The sequence below is a fragment of the Salvelinus alpinus genome, chromosome 36, assembly GCF_045679555.1.
Source record: "Salvelinus alpinus chromosome 36, SLU_Salpinus.1, whole genome shotgun sequence".
NCBI classification, from domain to species: domain Eukaryota; kingdom Metazoa; phylum Chordata; class Actinopteri; order Salmoniformes; family Salmonidae; genus Salvelinus; species Salvelinus alpinus.
Window position 1 is genome coordinate 5,091,550 of NC_092121.1, and position 15,785 is coordinate 5,107,334.

A 15,785-nucleotide genomic window follows, 5' to 3' on the forward strand; every position below is an offset into this window, starting at 1 on the left:
ATTGGTAGACTACCATAACTGATAGGTCTATTTGGGTCACATTCCACCAGAATTCAGGTGTTGGATGACAAGCAAAGCTAATATAGGATGTGTTTTCCTCTCCCCCCCAAAAAGGGGTGGTTTGCTTCTTTTGTTTAGTGAACTTTCTTTTCGATACACTTATCCCTTTGGGCACAAATATATTGGAGGTAAATTAGAGAGAAGAGAGAGGCATTGAATATTCATTGAGGTGAAACTCTCACCTCATTGTTCCAGACTTTCATCACTTTCCATACAGCATTTCACCTTCAACAGTGTTGGGGAGTAGTGAACTACATGTAGTAAGACTAGTAATTTAACTATATTTTGCAGTAGCTTTGTGGTTTAAATCAATTCAAATCTAGGTCGTTTTTTCAGTAGTTAATTACTATTTGCCATGTAGAGGTGTAGCTAACTACTGGAACTTCCCACTTGTTTTTTGCAAGAAGAAAATAAAATGTGTGAAATAGGCAAGATTTTCCTTTCATTTTCATTATCAGACCTGACAAATTTTTACTTGAAAAAGTTTTTGTTTTTAATAGGCCAAATATGCACATTCTGTTAACATCTGACCCCAGAGTGATCTGTTCTTGCAATTTGTAGTCTATGACATTTCAGATTTAGATATGTTATTTTTTTTTATCACAAAGTAGGTAGGATGTTGTGAACTACTTTCTCAAAGTATAACTTCAGTTGGCAACAGCTAACGGGGCTCCTGATAAACACTAAATAATAAAACTATATTTTTCTTAAGGGAAGTTTTAGCGTAGCTTAACTTCTTTCAGTGTGAAATAATTAGTAGCTTGGTTAACTATATCTTCAGAGTAGCTTCCCCAACACGGACCACAATCACCCTCCTTGTGAATATTTATGTGCCTACAGTCAGAAAGAGAGAATCACGCCACCAGCAGACAGTAACGGTAGAATCATAGTCATTCTTTCTCTAACACCCAGCCATATTATGAGTCACACAGGAACCTTGTATTGCAGATACTGGACTCTGTTTCGGGTATTCGTTCATTAAGGCTGTAAGCCTACGGTTTGTACTGGCCTAATATATTCAGGACATTTGGAATGAAGGCGCTCAGCATTTACATTACAATGCTGTCTCTTTTCCACACCTATGCTGTCCAATAGCACGCTCTGTCTCATGCTTTTTAATGCAGTTGACGAGCGACTCATTTCAGCGCATGTTGTTCATGGAGGCAGCTGTCATGTGAGGTTTTGGATTGACAGTTCTAAACTGTTGCTTGTGTTCTGGCCCGGGAGGGATCACAGCCATGTTTCTTATGTAAAAAGGCTCATTTGAAGAAAAAAATAACTATGCTTGCCATTGATGTTTTGTGCATTTTAATTCGCTTTACGAAATTGCTTCACGACACCTCCCACACAATCAACGAAGCTGGCCAACATTTTCTCACAAACCCATTTTCACGTTTTTTCTCCCACTCTTTACTGCAGACCCTCTTCTTCTTCTGCTGGTTGTTACTATGGTATCATGCTGTAATCCTATTCTCTCTTGTTTTCTTCCTGAAACCCCTTCTTTACCCCCCTCTCTTCCCCATTCCCCTCAAACCTCTTACCCCTCACCACTCTCCCACCCCTACCCCACAAAACCGCTCCCCCCTCAACCCATACTTTCCCTTATTGCCTCAGTATCCACCCCAGCCCCTTTCCTTCCTCTCCTGTCCCTGATGAATGTGTAACATATGGATTCCCCTCTCTCCCCTTCGCCTCTCTCACTCTCTCCCTCTTTTGTGTCTGGCCCTCTCGACTTGTGTGGGCAGAGTTGAAGTGAATGGCTCTGTTTCGGTTGTATTGTTGTCGGCCCCTTTAGCCTCCATATGCACCACCACCAACAGACTGGCTTTCGGATGTAGCGTGGCATTATGTGTATATATTCTTGTTCCATTACATTACTTAGACTTGTGTGTATTAGGTAGTTGTTGTGGAAGATTATTGTTAGATTACATGTTAGATATTGCTGCACTGTCGGAACTAGAAGCACAAGCATTTCGCTACACTCGCAATAGCATCTGCTAACCATGTGTATGTGACCAATACGATTTGATTTGATTTGATGTGCCTGCTGGGGTTTCACGGATGTGCATACTATGCATGAAACGTGTGTGCGCTCTGAGGGGAGCGGGAGAGTCTATTCTGTGTCCCCCTCAATACCTGCCAACTCCACTAACATTCAGTGGCACACACATGTATTCTTAATGGCCCATCTTTGACAGTCCTGTATATTTAACGCAGGGTCCCCCGTCCTTGTTTTTGTTCAGCATCGCGGTGCGCGTCGCGGAGGTGGGGCCTGTCCTCCCGCCCCATTGTAACTGTTACAGGCCAAACAAAGCACCCTGCCACCAAGGGTGGCGATGTCACCACGACAACCCCCTAACCCCCCATCCATGTGTGTGTGTGTGTGTGTGTGTGTGTGTGTGTGTGTGTGTGTGTGTGTGTGTGTGTGTGTGTGTGTGTGTGTGTGTGTGTGTGTGTGTGTGTGTGTGTGTGTGTGTGTGACACGTCATTAAACTCAGGAATGATTCATGGCAGCCTCAGTTGCTCTGTAGTTCATCCATAGACAAATGATCTGTCTGTAAGGCTCCGGCTAATGAGTGATGGTCAGGGCAGCACATCACATAAGGCCCAGATACTGTTCTGCTCCCTAACTCCTACATTGACGCATAGAAAATGACTCAGGCTATCACACTGTAGTGTACAGGGCCTGCACTCTCTCTCTGGGTCTCTCTCAGTCTGCTACTCTGACTGTCTGCCTCTTCTTCTATCTAAATCTCTCTGTCTGTCTCTCTTTCTTTCTCGCCCTCCCTGTCTTTCTCGCCCTCCCTGTTTTGGTCTGTTGCGACTCCTCTCACCCCGTCTGGACTCCTGCGCTGGGCGGGGTCGGGTCACACACTGGTGTCACCCTGGATCTAGTGACAGTGTTTTTCTGTTTGACACTTAGGATGCCAGGAATGAGTGTGCAAGGGAGTGCAAAGTGTGAGGGTGCTCCTCTCCTCTCTTTCTATCTTCTTTGTTTACCCCTTTCCCAACACAGAAATATTTAAAAAAACAGGTCAACTAAGTTTTTACGTCTTTCATGAAGCCTTACGGCTGTGTTTAGGTAGGTAGACCATTTGATGACCTTTTTGAACATCTAAGTCACGTTTGAGCCAATATAAGAATGATCTGAAGTTCAGTGTTATGACACTGAATAGGCCTCAAGATGACTCAATAGCAGTAACCCTATGGATTGTGAGTAAACAGATATAGGATATTAATTTGAAACCTCTTTTGTTGCTGAGAATTTTCCTGCAAAGCAGGAAATGCAAACTTGAACTGTATTCGAGGTTTAAAAAGGCTTCAAAAGTTTTTAATTTCCACTTTAAAATGCCAGACTTTATTTGCCCTGATGAAAAATGTATCAACACTTACAAAAATTTGCCATGAGTTATAATTCACATAATAATTAACATTTCCTGTTGTTGCAGGATTATTTTCCTGCTGTAGAAAACTGGCTCAAATTAAGATCCTACACTTAGAAAATAGGGTTCTATAAGGGTTATTCAGCTGTCCCCATAGGAGAACCATTTTTGGTTCCAGGTAGAACCGTTTTGGTTCCAGGTAGAACTCTTTTGGGTTCCATGTAGAACCCTCTGTGTAAAGGGTACTATATGGAACTCAAATGGGATCTAACTGGAACCGAAAAGGTTCCACTATAGGGACAGCCGAAGAACCCTTTAAGATTCTAGATAGCACCGGTATAGCAAGATGAGAATATTTGTATTTATTTAACTTTTATTTAACTAGGCAAGTCAGTTAAGAACAAATTCTTCTTTACAATGACTAGGAACAGTGGGTTAATTGCCTTGTTCAGGGGCAGAACAACAGATTTGTACCTTGTCAGCTCGGGGATTTGATCTAGCAACCTTTCGGTTACTGGCCCAACGCGCTAACCACTAGGTTACCTGCTGAGAGATGAGCAATAATGAGAGATGAGTAATAACTCTTGTCAGGCTACTCGAGCAGTATGTGTGAGTTTATTCACTGTTGAAGGACTCTGAATTGGAACTGTCTGAACTGACTCATCTTAGCCGGGCTGAAATCAGGAGATGCAATTCAAACCACCAGAGCCATAACGATGGCACATTCTGTCTGTTCTTGCGACCGAGACAGAACATTTAGCAGCTCTCAACTAAATATGCAGCATCAGATCGACGTCTGGAGTGCTTGTGTGGGTGGATGTGAAGGGATGGAGGAAGGGTTGGGGTCGGTGTTGAGAATGAGAAGTGAAAGCTCCATATATCAGAGCGCTTGAAGGGGGGAGTCTGCCTGTTTGAGGAGTTAAGGATAATCGTTTTAGGAGTGGAACAGCCCCAGAGGGCAGAGCAGCCTCCCTCCTCCCAGATACCCAGAGGAGAGCCAGTGGAGCGTCGGAGGCTCTTACAGAGAGCCAGCTGATCTCCATCCTCAGACACACTCAGGTGACCGGCCTCATTGATCTCTCAGCGGGGCGTGGCTCCCTCCTAGGCGTTGTTTGTGTGTGTAGCCCCTGGAACCCAGAGCGAGCGTGTGTGTGTATTTCATTGGGGGGAGGGGTCGAAAAGAGGACGGGCGGTTGCCCAGATGAGCCATCGCAGATGTGCACCTCCCTCCCTCCAACTATATCCGTCCGTCAGTAGAGCGTGGAGTGGAGCGAGTGCGTTAGGCAGCCTGGGTCATTTGTCATCTTGGCGGATGACACATTGTAGAGGAGAGGCACAGCACCGCTGAGAATCACAGTCAATACAGTCACTGACTGATAGGATTACGCAATCGCCACGGCAACGTCTGTCCCGCTGTTGTTCAGCCACGGTGAATATCAATTCAATATTTTTTTCATGTTTTTTTTTACTCCATAGAGATGTCCGAAGGTACAGAGCAAGTGTGCCACTATAACCTTATGGATTCTAAGCTGATTCCAGTCATTCATAACAAAACAGAATGATGTCAATCTTGATCCAATTGAACACAAGTGATATTTTGCTCAGTTTGCTTTTAAATGGGTATTTTTTGGACCACACGAAACAGACCATCCACACCAAAGGACATTAGGTGGAATTAAAAACCTATAGCTCTGGCAACTGTGTGCCAATAAAAGTCTATGTGTGACCCCGTGACCTTGCTGACCTCAGCTCCATATAAAACCCTTCGCCATTGGAAGGCCAGTGCTCCCATAATAGCTAATCTGGTGATCATACTAGAACCTCCATGTGACATTTTCCACCAGTGTGTGGTAAGTGCAAATGAAGGGTTATGACCAGTAACCTCATGGTTGACCCCCGCCCCCTTCCCTCTCCTTCCCCTCTCCCTCCCAGCCTGTTCATTCACCTTTTAGCACCTCTGTGCTTCCCTTAAAAGACATTTGATTGCATAAGCCAGAGTGGAGAAACTGGTTTCCTCCATAGTATGGTGTAAAGCACAAGTGCTAATTTTGGGAGTGCAGGGGATTCCTTAGTGGGAATACCCAGTGCCCACACAGACCAGGCAGTTACAGAGAAAGCAGAAGTGGAGAAGGAGGACGGAGAGATGGAGCAGAATGCCAGGGCTGAGGGGACAGTACCGTAACACGATGACCATATCCTCATTTAGTAACACGGCAGACCTTGTGACTGAGGGCAATGCTTGCAATCACCACTACGCAACATAGCTCGGCGTCATAGTTTTGTGGTCAAACCTTGTTACCATAGTTACCAAAGGGAGTTATTGTTTGGTGTGAAGTATTTTTAAATTCAGGGCATTTCCAGAAATAGAGCAGTAAGAAAATGTGTTAAGAAAAGCCTACTTTTTTTTTTAGAGGAACAAAGCCTGACATAGGACACGGCCCATTCTTCTCTTTCAAATAAAAGGCTGGACGAGACGTTGAATTGACGTCTGTGCCCAGTGGGCTAATTTCCAACTTGACTCTGCAGAAACTTTGCTGCTGTCAAAAGTCCACTGACTTAGCTAGCAGGTGCAGCTCAAGTTGTTATCTGATACCTCAGGAGTGCTGGAAAGAGGTATGGCTGCAATGGATACCTCAGGAGTGCTTGAAAGAGGTATGGCTGCAATGGATAGTGAGAAAGTTAAAGACTCACAAATATCATAACCCCCCCCCCCCCCCCAAAATAAAATGCAAACCTCCCCTGTTATTGTAATGGTGAGAGTTTAGCATGTCTTGGGGGTATGATATTTGTGCATCTGTAACTTTCTCAACATTATTCACGATTCATTCAGGATAATCCAGAATCGTGCTAGCATCCACGTTAATGTAGAAGTGTTTAGACACATATTCTATTCTTATGTACAATTAAAGTGACTCCAAAATCACAATACGTTATTTACCATTCATTTCTACTGGGCATAAATAATCTGAAACACAACCAAAACAAACAGCAAAAGCATCCAAGAAATTTGTAAGGATCATTAGCCTGATGTAGTCATTGCGTGCTATGAATATGGGACCAAATACTTAACTTTTTACTACATTAATACACATATACAGTGGGGAGAACAAGTATTTGATACACTGCCGATTTTGCAGGTTTTCCTACTTACAAAGCATGTAGAGGTCTGTCATTTTTATCATAGGTACACTTCAACTGTGAGAGACGGAATCTAAAACAAAAATCCAGAAAATCACATTGTATGATTTTTAAGTAATTCATTTGCATTTTATTGCATGACATAAGTATTTGATCACCTACCAACCAGTAAGAATTCCGGCTCTCACAGACCTGTTAGTTTTTCTTTAAGAAACCCTCCTGTTCTCCACTCATTACCTGTATTAACTGCACCTGTTTGAACTCGTTACCTGTATAAAAGAGACCTGTCCACACACTCAATCAAACAGACTCCAACCTCTCCACAATGGCCAAGACCAGAGAGCTGTGTAAGGACATCAGGGATAAAATTATAGACCTGCACAAGGCTGGGATGGGCTACAGGACAATAGGCAAGCAGCTTGGTGAGAAGGCAACAACTGTTGGCGCAATTATTAGAAAATGGAAGAAGTTCAAGATGACGGTCAATCACCCTCGGTCTGGGGCTCCATGCAAGATCTCACCTCGTGGGGCATCAATGATCATGAGGAAGGTGAGGGATCAGCCCAGAACTACACGGCAGGACCTGGTCAATGACCTGAAGAGAGCTGGGACCACATTCTCAAAGAAAACCATTAGTAACACACTACGCCGTCATGGATTAAAATCCTGCAGCGCACGCAAGGTCCCCCTGCTCAAGCCAGCGCATGTCCAGGCCCGTCTGAAGTTTGCCAATGACCATCTGGATGATCCAGAGGAAGAATGGGAGAAGGTCATGTGGTCTGATGAGACAAAAATAGAGCTTTTTGGTCTAAACTCCACTCGCCGTGTTTGGAGGAAGAAGAAGGATGAGTACAACCCCAAGAACACCATCCCAACCGTGAAGCATGGAGGTGGAAACATCATTCTTTGGGGATGCTTTTCTGCAAAGGGGACAGGACGACTGCACCGTATTGAGGGGAGGATGGATGGGGCCATGTATTGCGAGATCTTGGCCAACAACCTCCTTCCCTCAGTAAGAGCATTGAAGATGGGTCGAGTTGAGTTTTTACCAAAAAGTTATATTTTGGTTTCATCTGACCATATGACATTCTCCCAATCTTCTTCTGGATCATCCAAATGCTCTCTAGCAAACTTCAGACGGGCCTGGACATGTACTGGCTTAAGCAGGGGGACACGTCTGGCACTGCAGGATTTGAGTCCCTGGTGGCGTAGTGTGTTACTGATGGTAGGCTTTGTTACTTTGGTCCCAGCTCTCTGCAGGTCATTCACTAGGTCCCCCCGTGTGGTTCTGGGATTTTTGCTTACCGTTCTTGTGATCATTTTGACCCCACGGGGTGAGATCTTGCGTGGAGCCCCAGATCGAGGGAGATTATCAGTGGTCTTGTATGTCTTCCATTTCCTAATAATTGCTCCCACAGTTGATTTCTTCAAACCAAGCTGCTTACCTATTGCAGATTCAGTCTTCCCAGCCTGGTGCAGGTCTACAATTTTGTTTCTGGTGTCCTTTGACAGCTCTTTGGTCTTGGCCATAGTGGAGTTTGGAGTGTGACTGTTTGAGGTTGTGGACAGGTGTCTTTTATACTGATAACAAGTTTAAACAGGTGCCATTAATACAGGTAACGAGTGGAGGACAGAGGAGCCTCTTAAAGAAGAAGTTACAGGTCTGTGAGAGCCAGAAATCTTGCTTGTTTGCAGGTGACCAAATACTTATTTTCCACCATAATTTGCAAATAAATTCATTAAAAATCCTACAATGTGATTTTCTGGATTTTCTTTTCTCATTTTGTCTGTCATAGTTGAAGTGTACCTATGATGAAAATTACAGGCCTCTCTAATCTTTTTAAGTGGGATAACTTGCACAATTGGTGGCTGACTAAATACTTTTTTGCCCCACTATGTCATGCAATAAAATGCAAATGAATTACTTAAAAATCATACGATGTGATTTTCTGGATTTTTGTTTTTGTCTCTCACAGTCGAAGTGTACCTATGATAAAAATTACAGACCTCTACATGCTTTGTAAGTAGGAAAATCGGCAGTGTATCCAATACTTGTTCTCCCCACTGTATGTGAATTTGTATGTGACTTTGTCAAAGCTGACAGTCCGCACTTTAACCATAGTCATTGTATCATTTCACATCCAAAGTGCTGGAGTACAGAGCTAAAACAACAAAAATTGTGTCACTGTCCCAATACTTTTGGAGCTCACTGTATATCAAAGTGTTGGAAGTGCAGGGGATTCCTTAGTGGGAATACCCAGTGCCCACACAGACCAGGCGGTTACAGAGAAAGCAGAAGTGGAGAAGGAGGACGGAGAGATGGAGCAGAAAGCCAGGGCTGAGGGGATGTGGAAGTCACAGGAGGTTGGTGGCACCTTAATTGGGGAGAACGGGCTCGTGGTAATGACTGGAGCGGAACAGGTGGAATGGTATCAAACACATCAAACACATAGTTTCCAGGTGTTTGACACCATTCCATTTGCTCCGCTCCAGCCATTATTATGAGCCGTCCTCCCCTCAGCAGCCTCCTGTGGTGGAAGTACAGTACAGTATCGTGATAGCCGTATCCTCATTTAGTAATGACCTTGTGACCGAGGGCAATGCTTGCAATCACTACTACGCAACATAGCTCTGCGTCATAGTTTTGTGGTCAAACCTCATTTCCATAGTTACAGACGGGAGTTATTGTTTGGTGTAAATACTTTTTCCATTCAGGGCATTTCTGGAAATAGAGCAGTAAGAAAATGTATGTGACGTTAAGAAAAGCCTAAAAACAACTTTAGAGGAACAAAGCCTTAAAGAGGACACGGACCATCTTGCTCTTTTAAATAAAAGACTGGAATTTCAGGATAGAATGCAAAATTGCAAGCTCAGTCAATTCAACGTCTATTCCACGTTGGTTCAATGTCATTTCATGGAAATGATGTGGCAACAACAGTTGATTCAACCAGTATGTGACCAGTGGAGAGAGAGACAGGAGAGAGAGAGAGAAGAGAGAGCGAGAGTCTGTGTGTGAGTGAGTGAGTGGGGGACTCCACTCCTGTGTCAGTGATGTGGGGAAGAGGGGTTTCCCGGAGATAAGTCACTCACTCCACACGTTCCCCATCGACATCTCTCCCCATCGACATCCCTACAGCTCCGGGCCAGACGTTGCTGAGCTTGGCATATTGCCAGCTGTGACGGAAGGCTGTGGTCTCTGTGTGTAAGCGCTCCTGTCACTCACAGAGCTAGTGGCTAGGGAGCTAGTGCCTTGTGTCAATAGAGACAGATAGTGTGGATGAGCTAAAGGAACCAGTGACAAGGATGAGGTCATTCCTCAAGGAGACCAGACAATCAGAACTGTTGTCTCAGGGCGCTTGCAAATCCATGCACGATCCCACAGCCAAAAACTCAACGACATTGTGGTTGGTTGTGTGCGAGGTAGGCTTCACTACTACTGTCAGGCACTGTCTTGTTTGACATTTTTATAGAGGACCACACTGCTTGCCGTTCACTACAAAAGAAACTCACTGATAACTTTAGCAGTTATTAAAATATTTCTACACTGCCTCAATGTCCAGTCAATCGCCTGAATGAGTCAGTACGCAGTAGGTTGAGAGAGAAAAGATGCCCCCAAGTGCATGTTATTGAGGAGAGAAGCCACGCTTTTCAATATCCCCAGCCATGAGCTCTCTCACTCTGACATGTGTTGTATGGCACCTGTGTGCTCGCTGTTTGGAAAGACCTCTTGCATAGGCATGGAGCCGGATCAGTCAGCCGTGGGTGGCCGGAATCGGATCCCGTATTTACTCTGAAACAAAGTATTGAGTATGCGGCAGCTCAGAGTGAGTATACAGTTTCCTCCTGCAGTCCAGTTGATCAACGGGATGGTGGTGAAACCATAAGTGACACCTGATAAGGTTCCATTTCATCACGAGAGCCTCGGCTGCTGTTCTCTGTTCACACCTCACGCTCTGTTGTTATACACTCATAGCTCCACTCATTGGCCTCGTTAAGTTCTCTCTTTCTTTGACGTTCTCTAAACCTATCAGAGACCTTGTTTATTTGACATTTAATAAAAAGGTCTGCCACTTAATAACTTAATAACTTAATATCCATCGAATAGGCTACCACAATCAATATCACTCAATTGGTGATTCAAAAAATACATCCTGAATGATTTTCATTCACCAGCCACAAGTACTGGAGTAATGAAGTCACTACTACTGTTCAAATGGCCGTAGCTGGTTTAAACAGAGCCAATTAAATTTGAATGAAACTTAACTAAGAAAGGCCTTCTCTGAAATAAGGTCAAATACATTGTGCTTAGATGAATAATTAATCAATCCCTGAGTTATGTCTTTAATGAACTACTAGATCTAATAAGTGAATGGGGATTTTAATAATTGATTAATTGGCTTCCATCCAACCCCTAACTTCTAAACAAATAGTCAGTTAGCCTATGCTCTTTCGTTGATGCTTCAGCCCTTGCAATATGAATGTATTCAATTCTTCAACATAACAGATAGACTATATGTCCTTCACCATATTTGTTACCATGTCCATCGAACCTCACTGAACTGAAAAATGACAACCCAATAATCCGTGGAGCATTATATTAGCTGCCTGCCTTGGAACAATGTGTTCTCCTGTTATTGTCACTGGTTTTGACTGGCACCTGTCCATATAGACAGCACCCATCCACCCACAATTAACAATGGGCCATGGGCCATTTGAGCAAATAGGCATATCCACAACAAAAGAGAAGATAGAGCAAGACGACACCACAACTGACATATAGAACTATCTTGTTCTACAACGGACATATAGAACGGTCTTGTTCTATAACGGACATATAGAACTGTCTTGTTCTACAACGGACATATAGAACGGTCTTGTTCTACAACGGACATATAGAACGGTCTTGTTCTACAACGGACATATAGAACGGTCTTGTTCTACAACGGACATATAGAGCGGTCTTGTTCTACAACGGACATATAGAACTGTCTTGTTCTACAACTGACATATAGAACGGTCTTGTTCTACAACTGACATATAGAACGGTCTTGTTCTACAACTGACATATAGAACGGTCTTGTTCTACAACGGATATATAGAACGGTCTTGTTCTACAACGGACATATAGAACTGTCTTGTTCTACAACTGACATATAGAACTGTCTTGTTCTAGAACGGACATATAGAACTATCTTGTTCTACAACTGACATATAGAACTGTCTTGTTCTACAACGGACATATAGAACGGTCTTGTTCTACAACTGACATATAGAACGGTCTTGTTCTACAACTGACATATAGAACTGTCTTGTTCTACAACGGATATATAGAACGGTCTTGTTCTACAACTGACATATAGAACGGTCTTGTTCTACAACTGACATATAGAACGGTCTTGTTCTACAACGGACATATAGAACGGTCTTGTTCTACAACTGACATATAGAACTGTCTTGTTCTACAACGGACATATAGAACGGTCTTGTTCTACAACTGACATATAGAACGGTCTTGTTCTACAACGGACATATAGAACTGTCTTGTTCTACAACTGACATATAGAACTATCTTGTTCTACAACTGACATATAGAACGGTCTTGTTCTACAACTGACATATAGAACGGTCTTGTTCTACAACTGACATATAGAACGGTCTTGTTCTACAACGGACATATAGAACTGTCTTGTTCTACAACTGACATATAGAACTGTCTTGTTCTACAACGGACATATAGAACGGTCTTGTTCTACAACTGACATATAGAACGGTCTTGTTCTACAACTGACATATAGAACTATCTTGTTCTACAACTGACATATAGAACGGTCTTGTTCTACAACGGATATATAGAACGGTCTTGTTCTACAACGGACATATAGAACGGTCTTGTTCTACAACTGACATATAGAACTGTCTTGTTCTACAACGGATATATAGAACGGTCTTGTTCTACAACGGACATATAGAACTGTCTTGTTCTACAATGGACATATAGAACGGTCTTGTTCTACAACTGACATATAGAACGGTCTTGTTCTACAACGGACATATAGAACGGTCTTGTTCTACAACTGACATATAGAACTGTCTTGTTCTACAACGGACATATAGAACGGTCTTGTTCTACAACTGACATATAGAACGGTCTTGTTCTACAACTGACATATAGAACGGTCTTGTTCTACAACGGATATATAGAACGGTCTTGTTCTACAACGGATATATAGAACGGTCGGTCTTGTTCTACAACGGACATATAGAACGGTCTTGTTCTACAACTGACATATAGAACGGTCTTGTTCTACAACGGATATATAGAACGGTCTTGTTCTACAACGGACATATAGAACGGTCTTGTTCTACAACTGACATATAGAACGGTCTTGTTCTACAACTGACATATAGAACTGTCTTGTTCTACAACGGATATATAGAACGGTCTTGTTCTACAACTGACATATAGAACGGTCTTGTTCTACAACTGACATATAGAACGGTCTTGTTCTACAACTGACATATAGAACGGTCTTGTTCTACAACGGACATATAGAACGGTCTTGTTCTACAACGGACATATAGAACGGTCTTGTTCTACAACAGACATATAGAGCGGTCTTGTTCTACAACGGACATATAGAACTGTCTTGTTCTACAACTGACATATAGAACGGTCTTGTTCTACAACTGACATATAGAACGGTCTTGTTCTACAACTGACATATAGAACGGTCTTGTTCTACAACGGATATATAGAACGGTCTTGTTCTACAACGGACATATAGAACTGTCTTGTTCTACAACTGACATATAGAACTGTCTTGTTCTACAACGGACATATAGAACTGTCTTGTTCTACAACTGACATATAGAACTGTCTTGTTCTACAACGGACATATAGAACGGTCTTGTTCTACAACTGACATATAGAACGGTCTTGTTCTACAACTGACATATAGAACTGTCTTGTTCTACAACGGATATATAGAACGGTCTTGTTCTACAACTGACATATAGAACGGTCTTGTTCTACAACTGACATATAGAACGGTCTTGTTCTACAACGGACATATAGAACGGTCTTGTTCTACAACTGACATATAGAACTGTCTTGTTCTACAACGGACATATAGAACGGTCTTGTTCTACAACTGACATATAGAACGGTCTTGTTCTACAACGGACATATAGAACTGTCTTGTTCTACAACTGACATATAGAACTGTCTTGTTCTACAACTGACATATAGAACGGTCTTGTTCTACAACTGACATATAGAACGGTCTTGTTCTACAACTGACATATAGAACGGTCTTGTTCTACAACGGACATATAGAACTGTCTTGTTCTACAACTGACATATAGAACTGTCTTGTTCTACAACGGACATATAGAACGGTCTTGTTCTACAACTGACATATAGAACGGTCTTGTTCTACAACTGACATATAGAACTATCTTGTTCTACAACTGACATATAGAACTGTCTTGTTCTACAACGGATATATAGAACGGTCTTGTTCTACAACGGACATATAGAACGGTCTTGTTCTACAACTGACATATAGAACGGTCTTGTTCTACAACGGATATATAGAACGGTCTTGTTCTACAACGGATATATAGAACGGTCTTGTTCTACAACTGACATATAGAACTGTCTTGTTCTACAACGGACATATAGAACGGTCTTGTTCTACAACTGACATATAGAACGGTCTTGTTCTACAACTGACATATAGAACGGTCTTGTTCTACAACGGATATATAGAACGGTCTTGTTCTACAACGGATATATAGAACGGTCGGTCTTGTTCTACAACGGACATATAGAACGGTCTTGTTCTACAACTGACATATAGAACGGTCTTGTTCTACAACGGATATATAGAACGGTCTTGTTCTACAACGGACATATAGAACGGTCTTGTTCTACAACTGACATATAGAACGGTCTTGTTCTACAACTGACATATAGAACTATCTTGTTCTACAACTGACATATAGAACTGTCTTGTTCTACAACGGATATATAGAACGGTCTTGTTCTACAACGGACATATAGAACGGTCTTGTTCTACAACTGACATATAGAACTGTCTTGTTCTACAACGGATATATAGAACGGTCTTGTTCTACAACGGATATATAGAACGGTCTTGTTCTACAACTGACATATAGAACTGTCTTGTTCTACAACGGACATATAGAACGGTCTTGTTCTACAACTGACATATAGAACGGTCTTGTTCTACAACTGACATATAGAACGGTCTTGTTCTACAACGGATATATAGAACGGTCTTGTTCTACAACGGATATATAGAACGGTCGGTCTTGTTCTACAACGGACATATAGAACGGTCTTGTTCTACAACTGACATATAGAACGGTCTTGTTCTACAACGGATATATAGAACGGTCTTGTTCTACAACGGACATATAGAACGGTCTTGTTCTACAACTGACATATAGAACGGTCTTGTTCTACAACTGACATATAGAACTGTCTTGTTCTACAACGGATATATAGAACGGTCTTGTTCTACAACTGACATATAGAACGGTCTTGTTCTACAACTGACATATAGAACGGTCTTGTTCTACAACTGACATATAGAACGGTCTTGTTCTACAACTGACATATAGAACGGTCTTGTTCTACAACGGACATATAGAACTGTCTTGTTCTACAACGGATATATAGAACGGTCTTGTTCTACAACGGACATATAGAACTGTCTTGTTCTACAACGGACATATAGAACGGTCTTGTTCTACAACTGACATATAGAACTGTCTTGTTCTACAACGGACATATAGAACGGTCTTGTTCTACAACGGACATATAGAACGGTCTTGTTCTACAACGGATATATAGAACGGTCTTGTTCTACAACGGACATATAGAACGGTCTTGTTCTACAACGGACATATAGAACTGTCTTGTTCTACAACGGACATATAGAACGGTCTTGTTCTACAACGGACATATAGAACGGTCTTGTTCTACAACGGACATATAGAACGGTCTTGTTCTACAACGGACATTTAGAACGGTCTTGTTCTTGACCGGTGTGTATAAAGGGTTAACCTGCCACACACGTGTGTTTTCAGCAGGGCTCTAGCCTTTTGGGGACCCTAGGCGAGATTTGGTTTGAAGGCCCCCCTCACCTCGTGGGCAAAACATTTTAGTGGCCCCTC